This window comes from Carassius auratus, chromosome 32 (assembly GCF_003368295.1).
Source record: "Carassius auratus strain Wakin chromosome 32, ASM336829v1, whole genome shotgun sequence".
Lineage (NCBI taxonomy): Eukaryota > Metazoa > Chordata > Actinopteri > Cypriniformes > Cyprinidae > Carassius > Carassius auratus.
The window spans coordinates 17,608,851-17,619,527 of record NC_039274.1 but is presented as its reverse complement, the minus strand read 5'-3'; the positions used below and the strand labels follow the sequence as shown (position 1 = coordinate 17,619,527).

Below are 10,677 nucleotides of genomic sequence, written 5' to 3'. Positions count from 1 at the left end.
AGTTTAAAGTGAATGGGTATTAAAGACGGAGAGCAGCTCAACCTGCCCCTGTAGGAACAGCACAATGTGAGCGTCTTACAGCAAGCTGTCAACGGAGGATTGCATTTCGGTGGTGATATATTTGGGTGAAGCGAAAAGAGAGAAGGGTGAAAATACTGGCGTGAGCCTTGGACGTTTGTGAGGAGCTGAGATGATATCTGGGAGGTGAGGCCCATGGGGTTTTTGACACAAGCTGCTTGCATTTTCTGTACACTGTGAAAATTATTGATTTTGAAGAATCTATTTAATTCAGTGTGTGCAAATTATTCATAAATTTAGCCATTCCCGACTGAATTTTTGTTGTTTTTGTGGTTTTCAGTGCATATGTCCATGCTGTGTTTCTTGTGCAGTTTGTGGAGGACACAAGCAACGGAGAGGCAGAGAAGAGGATGTGTCAACACAGTAAAGGGAAACACATTGTGAAGCAGAGGAAGTGATGTCTGAGGTTGAAACTGTGCTCTGCTAGCTTCACACGTCTGCACGTCATCGCTGGCTTGTACATATACACACACACACACACACAGAGCCCCGCAGACCTCAGCTGAGGATGTGCACTAGATGAAGACAGACAGAGGACATGGAGAGGAAGGACACGAGGGAATGAGCGCAGAAAATCATTTCAAAAGGTAAGGATTTCTGTCTGAATTTCATGAAACGAGGATGGTGAAGTTTGCACAGATGAAGTTATTTCCGCTAGCGCTGCTGCTGGTGTTCAAGGTGGAGAGGAAATTCAAGATGCACTGTAGAGCCTCCATCAGTCTCTCTCTCATTTAGGATGGGGGAAGGGTTGCTCTCCGGGCTCTAGGGATACGTTGATAATAGATGAGAACAGAGGGAGTGGAATAAGACGATCTTATGTAAGCATGCTCAACAAAAGACACGACTGCATGGTCTCTGACCCTGTGAAACTGATGTTAATGTGCGTAGCTGCACCTTGACGCATTTGTTCGGATGTGGTGTGATGATGTTAGCGATGCATGAGTCTTGGGTTTTTTCTTCTCATCCTCTCCTTTCTCAGTTACCTCAGTAACACATGCGCTCGTTGGGTTCATTTGATAGTTTTCTGCTTTGTGCTGTGAAAATCATAATTCAGAAACTATCTGCCTGCTTCAGATATATCAGTGTGTATTAGGACACAATCTTCCCCAATTAAAAAAAAAAAAAAGTGCTGTTTAGTCTTTTTTTTACGGAAATAATAAACTTAAGTGTGAACTGATTATAATCTTTTCACTTAATTCCATGTTACGTGTTAGATTAGTTTCAGTTTATATTGAATGCAATTAGCTCACCTTTAGAGTATGTTTTGACCCACGTATGTACATCTTTATATGCAGTTTCATAGATTGTAAGAATTCGTACGTAACAGAATGATAAACAGATGATTAAAAAATAAAAATAAATGTGTACATTTGAAAAGATGCTGAAACAAACGATATGGATGTACTGACAGCATCTAAAATATGAGAAGTATTAAGTACAAATATAGAAATGTAAGATATTTATGAATCATTTATATCATATTTCACTCGTAAATAGTGACATTTTTACCATTTTATAGATATACAGTATTCATATGAGTCATTTGACCTTATAACCAAACTTAAGCAAAAGCACTTATATAATAATATCCAATTATATAAAGTTTAAGACACAGTGACAATGATTTTAATTACGGTATACCGTCATCTAGATATAAACAAAACCCTAACCATTTCATTACAATTATACAGTATATGGATAAACGTAACAGACTGACAAGTGTGACAGCATTAATTTATGACATTATCCGAATAAAAGCATGATGTGTGGCATTCAAAATGAAGGAATGAATGAATAATGGTTCAAAATTACAGATATTTTATTTATGCCAAGATTTTAAAGTGTAGTTTGTTTCAAAATATGTAAACTCGTGTAAATGTAACATTTCACACAGAACAGAGTCAACCGATTAATTCGAGGTCTGTAAGGTTTTTTTTGTTGTCAGTTTATCAATATTGTATGTTTTAGTGTCTGTGCAAACATACGTAAATATATGTGTGGTACAAACCTATTTTACATCATATTAATATGAATACATGAGAATATGTTGCCATTGTATGCACAGTACAGACTTATTTAAGGTCTGTATGTATAAAAACATGAGACATACAGCATCATTTCTGATGAATTATAAGGATTTTTAAATCTTAGAGAATGCAAGAAAGAAGAGCACTCAAATTAGCATGTGATCAGTACGTCTTAGCATTTCTGTGGTGCAAAGAGTCGAAAATCAATAAAACTGCTGCGAGTATCTGTGGGAAACTCCGAGCTTGATGCCATGAACGCCAACTGCTCAGTGAGATAACACTATCAAAGAAGAGCTAAGAAATGCACAAACATTTGCACCAATGTTGAAACTTTTGCTCAGACGTACAACAGTGAGTTAAGGAGGATGAGAAGGTTTCTTATAATAACATTATTCAGCACAACTAGAAACAAATTGCATTTTCCATTCTGTATTTTTATTTTATTTTATTCCATTGATCTTACTCTGACCTGCTCTTACATGCAAGTGGAGCTAAATATATTAAAATGGCACAGTTAAATATTGAATGCATTGACCTAAATGATAGGAAGCTGTGTTGATGTAGATGCATGATGCTTTATATACTGTAAGAGCTGGTCAGGGACACATGACAGGCCACAAAAATATCCCACACTGACTGGAAAACATGATCGCGTATGTATTTTACATGCAATGTGATTCTACCAAGTGTACATCTACTTACATTTACATTAAAATGCACAAAATTGACAGTGTCTAAAGCGCTGAAGTGTTGATCTTTTCATAAACAACTTTATACACAGTATAGTTCACCCAAACAAGCTGAAAATGAACTCAATCTAAGATCTAAATGAGTTTGTTTCTTCATAGCCAACAGAATTGGAGAAATATAGATTGCATCACTTTCTCACCAGTGCAGTGAATGGGTGCCGTCAGAATAAGAGTCCAAACAGCTGATAAAAACATCACAATAATCCACACCACTCCAGTCCATCAGTTAATATCTTATGTGTGTCTAATTTGGTCGTTTGTTGTTTCTCATTAGTGTATGTTTGCAGTGTAAACTCTTATTATATGATTACTGTGGTGTCTGTGACATAATATAAGCATAGCATATGCTTGATTAGCTGCTTGTTTGACTGCTGTTTGGTTTTGTGAGATATCTTTGAAATGTTTGGCTGTTTGGTGATAATTACAGGAAACCGAGAGAAGCCGGGTTGTCATACATTGTGATACCGAGAATCCTTGGGGGCTGAGAACTGAATTTACATTTTAAAGGCACTGACTGAAGATAATCAGCACACATTATGCACAAAATGCAAAAGAAGAAAGGAAGAAAGTGTGAACTCTAGTGTTCTAACACTTTTAATCATCGCGTGGCCTACATTACTGAAGATTCAGACAGCTATTAGCGAGATATTAGCTGCCACAGCGTTGGCTGATGTGCCCAGTGCATTTTGCAGAAGAAGCAGTTTTCATTCAAATAAAGTGTGTTTAACAGCAATGTCTGCCAACGATAACGTGTCCTGACTCAACAGGGATCATCTTGCAGTATGTTTTATGATGGCACACATCACAATAAATGATAAATGGACGATGAACCGTTAGAGCAGTGTGAATTTTCGTCTGCGGTGAGGAAAGCAAAGACATCTTAAATGAACGCTCTCACACACAACTGTGGGCACTCGCACACAAAGAGGACGTTTGTGCGTCGTTTCTGTTTAATTCTGTCTGGCCATCTGACAATTGCTTGATTGTCTGATAAGATGCCTTTCAGTAGTCTCCATACATGTAAATACGGACTGGTTTGATCGCTCGTGCTGGATAAGCAGAAGCGCTTGTTTTATAGTGAAACAGTATAGTGTCTCAAAACTAATTTCAAGATGCATTTATAATAGTAGTTATTTGTTCTTGGTCTGATTACGCAAAAATATTCCATCTGGCTGGTTCTAGTATCATTTAGGCTGTGATTTACTAAAGGTAGTAATTTGATTGTGCATGTCATTGCATGCAAACTTTGTATACACTTATACACACATATATAATAAAGCGTGTAATGTGCTTGTAGTTTAGCGCTCTCCGTCTATAGATTTCACTCAGTGTGCCTCAAGTACCGTTTTTAGTGTCTAAGCAATTTTTACAAAATATTTGTTTTTCATTTACCAATTAGAAAACGTGTGTGTTTATGGTTTATGTTTATACACTAGATGTTTTCCAGATGAATAGCACTTTGACAGACAGATGTCTAATTCATCAAGACTCTCAGCATGAGAGAGATAAACAGATGTTGTATTTGCTGTCGAATATTTAGAGGACTTTGTCCAGTTTCTCGTGTTTATAGTTTAAAACGGTTTTATTTTGTTTCCGGCAGATTCTCGTTCCTTGAAACCAGCAGAAATATGAAACCTAGACAAATCAAATGAGCTTAATATTAGAAAAACTGAGCCCAGGGCTCAGCCACAGCTCATTAATATTAATTAGGTGATGCCTGATACCTTATTTTCGGCTGATAAATGACATTTACTTTTACAGCATTTGGCCAAAGAGATGCAACCTACAAAAAAAAAAATCACAATTGTTCCATACTATTATAAATATATCTAATTTCTTTAATAATTTATGATGACATACAGAAGTTTCCTTCAATGGCATCAATGGTTTCTATAAAGAATCTGGTTCTCTGTGATGGGAAAAGCTTCTTTTGAATAAATGTTCTTGGCGTCAAGAAATAACTTCACTGGAAGGTTCTTTGAGGAACCCAAAATGGTTCTGATATGCCATCACTGCAGAAACCCCCTTTTTGACCTTTATTTTTTAGAGTTTATAAGTTTATATTGGTTGAAAGAGATGAGAGGAGAATGTAAAGCGTGGAGGAGGGCGGTGAAAGGCTCTGAAGCAGGTGCAGAGACATCAGTTTGTTCAGAGTGACAGAAGTATAAAGGATGTAGTGATGGAGCGAAGGCTTCCCTCTGATGTGTCTTACTCTGTCTTTCACTGGAACACTTCTTCTTCCTGCCATTTGGGCAATTAGCCCCATTTCTGTAGAGATTTTAAACATAAAAATATAGACATTAATAAGGACATGCTACAAAACCACTACTGTTTCTATATAAATCTAATTTATTAAAAAACAAATTGCATTTGTTGAAATTAAATGTTTACACTAGCAATAATTACATTTTTTGTATCTTTTTGAAGGAGGACTGTTGTGCTTACCAAGGCTGCATTTGTATACATAGTGAAAACAGTAAAATTTGGATGTATTTTGACATTTTCAAATAATTGTTGAAATATTAAAATTGTTATTTTTTTCAGTGTCTTTAAAGCGTCACGTGATCCTTCAGAAGTCATTGTGCTATGCTGATAGAAGAGAGTTATTTTAAATTCTAACCATATTTGTTTTACTGTAATTTTGATCATATACACAAAGCATTGAGAACTAATTATTCCAACCTTTTGACTTCCATGAATAAGGTAATCACCAGACTGCTCAAAAGAGGCGAGTTTGTAATAATAAAGGCTATATACACACATGTTGTTAATAATACAGGAAGTAACATGTAGATACGTGCAGAAATGGATGCAGAGATAGAGGAAGTCACCTGAACTCACACACAGAAAACATCCAAATTAAAGCAGTTTAAGGAATAAAACACTCTCATTTGAATTACCAAACTTAATTCCCTTTGTGTTGTTTCGTCATGCAAGTTCCTCTTCCTCTTGGTGCCATTCAAACACACAACTCGAAAACACATTCAACAGATTCAAAAGCTTTAAAAAAAAATCTGTCTGTTTTGTTGCTTTAAACTTCTCTAGTATGAAGTCTGCTTGTGTCGTCTGTCTCTGTCTGTCGACATTTTTAACATGAAGACATGACGTGCATTGGCAAGACTGTTTCATTTCACCCCCATGAACCAAGCTGTAGACTTCCTGCTTGAGGTCTTCTTCTTGTTCTAAAGTTTGAATTCGACTTTTTTAGCATATCCTCAATGTGGTCTGATGGTTTGCTTATGAATAACAGAATATGTCTTTAAACATGTCCTTCCATGTTTATCTTGTCTTATGGACACATTTATTTCGTCAGACCTCTGCTATTTTTGTCGAACAGACGTTTTTTGACACTGAACATAAAATGGCATTTATGTTTTATTTAGTGTTTGGTGTCACATGCTAAAAATAGTGTTGCTTCAAGCACTGGGGTGACCTTGCACTAGTGCCACATCACGGGAACACGGGGCGGCCAAATTTTACTTTGGATGCTCACTAAGTGTTGAGAAATGAGAAATGAGACACAACTAATGCACAATTTCCAGGACACCTGTGAAAAAAGAAGTGCATTTAATTATACATAATCATCACTTGTTGTGTTCTTCCAATTTTAAATCTTAAAAGTAAGTGTGTGTGTGTGTGTGTATGTGTGTGTGTGTGTGTGTGTATACATATATATATAGACAGTGCCCTACACTAATATTGACACCCTTGATAAATATGAGCAAAGGTAGCTGTTAAAATAAATCTGCATTTTTTATACTTTTGATCTTTCATTTATAAAAATCATAAAATTATAAGCTATCATTGAAGTAAAACACTGGAAAGTTGGGGGAAATTCTCATTATGAAATAAAACATTTTCTATATTCAGATTTGTATCTGTTGGTATTTGCTAGAAAGATGTCCAAGACCTCTGGCAGAAAAATATGCCCACAACATTAAAGCTCCCGCAGTATTTAACCGTGGAGATGGGGTACTTTTTATCCCTGTTTGCACCAAACCTGGTGGGTTTGTTCCCCACAAAAACCTTTTTATTTTTGAATTTCATCTGACCATAGAAGCCAGCCCCGTTTGAAGTTCCAGTCATGTCTGACAGCTGAATTTGCTGGAGTTTGTTTCTAGTTGAACGATGAGGATTTTTCCTGAAACCTTCCTGAACATCATGTGGAGATGTAGGGGCTGTTTGATGTTTTTTTAGGCTTTCTGACCTCAAGACTCAACTAATCTCTGCAGTTCTCCAGCTGTGAACCTCAAACTCTCCTCCTCATCGTGCATTACGTCGATATAGACACAGGTCCTCTTCCAGGCAGCTTTTTAATATCTTTAGTTGATTGGAACCTCTTAATTTTTGGTGTAAATGGGGATTTTCAATGCTTTAGCTCTTTTCTTACAGCCACTTTCTGTTTTGTGAAGCTCAGCAATCTTGTTCTGCACATCAGAACTATATTCTTTGGTTTTAGTCCTTGTGATGGATGATTAAGGAAATTTGGCCTTTGTGTTCCTCATATTTATAATCCAATGGAACAGGAAGTCACGTCTGGACAATTTCAAGTCACCTTGGTGTGCTTAATAATAACAAACAACAACAAAGACTAAAAAACTACAAATTAATGGGAATATACTTCAGAAATGATTTACTAATAATTGAGGTCAACATATTTTGGAGAAAAACATTTATTTCATAATGTGAGTTTCCTCCACACTTCAAATGTTTTACTTTCAATGAAAGGTTAGAGATCTGTGATTCATTGTACTTTTTTAAATAGAAGATAAAAATAAACGATAAACGATGCAGACTTGAGCCTTTGCTCATATTTACCAATGTTAGCGGATATTAAAAATACTTGAGGGTAGTTTTAATAGACTTTTTACTTTCGGTAAAGTTGCTTTGTAATGATTTGTATTGTTAAAAACGCTATAGAAAAAAACTGAATTAAGAGACTTAAGTACACCTTTAAAAAGTGCACTTTCCAATAATGTCAGATTCAGTGTTTTACTTTAACATGCATTTTAACTAATCACGGTTCAATAATCCTAATTTTTTTGTTGTGTTTTAAACAAGTACACTTAATTTAGATGTGTTAACTAACATACTAAAGCACATGTGAAGTACTTTATAATTTGAACTCTGTTATTCGATATTATATACAAAGTTATTTTTTGTGTACTTTATTGTAACCTCATCATAAAAAATGTGTAATTATACACTTAAAATTTGTGACTTATAAGTTTCTGTAGAAATGACATTAAAGTATATTTTAGTGTGCCATAAATCAGAACAGTCGGCAGAACTTTAATCATATTTAAAATACAATATAAGTAATAATGAAATTACATTTAAGATGCAGTGTTTTCGGATATTTGAATGCAAGTTGACTGCAATTAAATGAAAATGTAATGTATTTTAAAATTACATCAAATGCGATAAGCTGAACTTAAAAATAAATCAGTTTAAACTATGATATTTTTTAATTGGATTGCAATCATCTTTCATTTAAGTGTCTGAAAACGTCACATTCACTTCACACTTAAGTATGTTATTTTAGAGCGTATTAATTCCATAATAGTTTATTGTTGTTTACATAAAGACGAAGTTGGATTCCATGATCCAGCTACAAAGATTTTAATACGTTGTAATGTTTTAAGTGGTGAAGAAGCTATACTCGTTTGACATTTTTGGCTAAGCGCAGAAGTCAAATTATCATCCATCAAAAGCACCGCCTGTAAATATAGATTTTATTTTACTCACCACTATATCAGTTTTTTATAAATATCAATAAGTGCTTAACAATTCACAGAGCATCTTCAGTGTGATATCAGCTTGCAGTGACAGACTGACATGACGTAAAGCAGGAGGAAGTAAAACACGATAAGAAGAACCAATAATATATGAAATTTGGAATAGAGAAATGTATATACATATGCAAATACACTTGTTCTTTTGTCCTGGGTAAAATCTGTCTTATTGAGATCTTAGAGGCACTGAATCCCATCCCTGATGATCACAGGAGATGCATTTGAGACGTGTGTGTCAACTTCAATCTCTCTCGGTTGACCACTTGTGATTGTATCACACTAGATATGTGAACAGTGTAAACAGGGCCTTAGTCTAGCATATAGTATTTTTTGTGTACAATCTAGAACGTTTACACCTACATTGTTCCAATTTTATCGACAAAAATATGGAAAAATAATTTAGCTTTGTATGAGAGCATATGTTAAAATGTACAAATCACTTACAAAACGTGAGTGTGGAGGAAACAAAGTGGAGAGAAACTACACACTGAACCAGACTGAAGTTCACCTTGTTCTTTCAGGCCAGGCAGGATGGCATGACAGTTTCATCCTCCCAACATACAGTACATAAAGGTCAGGCAGCATCACATCATTTCCTGTCAAACAGGAAGCAGACCCTATAATAAGGGTGACTGTCAGAGTCAGGCAAGAAACATAGGATACAGCTTCTCCGAAATAAAAACCACATTCCCTTTTTAATCTGCTTTCTGTTCTTCAATCAAACTGCTATAACATATATTTATCCTATATATGTTCCCATTATGTGCAGCAGAACCCTTTTAGGCTTTTCACTGTTTAATTTCTCACTGCATACAGGGAACTGAAAACTGTAAGAAAGACCGGTCATCATAGCTGTGTATCATAGCTACTTGATAGGGTTTAAGTGTTTGGCGTAGGCCCCAATGGGTCATTGCAATTTTCAAAATCAAAACTGTTTTGCTGAAATATGGATATATGAAGTACAGGGGAGAAGCAGTGACTGCAAACTAATTTGTAGTAAAGTCAGAAATTCAGAAAAAGCTTTATTGCCGAGTATGTTTACACACATAAGGATTTTGTCTTGATGACAAGAGCTTCCCGTGTGTGCATGCACTTGTAGACGACCCTGATTCTGCTACATGGACCCTGTGTAATTCCCATCTCCTCTTCTTTTTTGGAGTCAAACACACATGGCTGAATGAATCAAGTATTGCTACATGCCTTGTGATTTTACAACGTCAGTTAACCAGGTGAAAGTAGAGCATGTGTGGCATATAGCTACTAAATCTGTATATACGAAATGAGGTAAAGGTAGAGTTACACTTAAGTCATTTTAAGCCATGAAACAATTCTTTGCACAGGATTTTTTTTTCTATATGTCAATTTGATTAGTAAAGGAGTATTTTAGGGTTTAAAATTAAATTAGTGACAGCAGAGGGACTTTACAAATTAGTTCAAAGGTACGTATCGTGCACTTTTTTTTTTTTTTTTTTTGATAAATGCATAAAAAAATGTTTTGTGTGTGTGTGTTAAAGGTCAGGTTGAACAAATGCATCTAAGAGCTACTTTATCTTCGGCGGTAATAAAAATAAATGCATAAATAAATATATTATCTTATAATGCTGATTTATGTTTGTGCGTGCATATTTGCCAGTCCATAAATTATATTTACGAAAGTGCATCTTATTCCACATGTTTTGACTCTGTAACATGAAAGGTTGTTCCTTCATCTTAAATCAGATTTCCGGCTCAATAAAGACTTTATATTTGTCGCCTGAACATATAATATGCCAACATTTCCATTTTAGTTCCCAATCAACAATGATCTATATGTAGATTCATAAATACAGGACAACAAAAAGCATTTGACGTGATGTTTGTTCATAAAAATGCTGTAGGTTAAACATTAAATAGCCAGATTTGGATGTATTCATTTTGATTCATTTCTAGCTTAATTTACATATAGTATAATGTTCTTGACAAACACGTTATCCTCAAAGAAATGTAATATTACCTCATTAAATAGTATTTTTTTTAAACTACTTTTTT

General features: G+C 35.1%; 1 protein-coding gene across 6 annotated transcripts in view; it reads left to right on the top strand.

Moving 5' to 3' along the window:
• Window positions 1–10,677, top strand: part of LOC113051725 (signal-induced proliferation-associated 1-like protein 3) — a 50,003-nt gene continuing 39,326 nt past the window's right edge. For 5 of the 6 annotated variants that reach the window (XR_003276944.1, XM_026215714.1, XM_026215713.1 and 2 more), the window contains exons 1-2: window positions 1–204; window positions 359–665. The gene's annotated coding sequence lies outside the window, so the exon portion shown is untranslated. The remainder of the gene's footprint in view (window positions 205–358; window positions 666–10,677) is intronic. The other variant, XM_026215712.1, reaches the window with a different exon arrangement.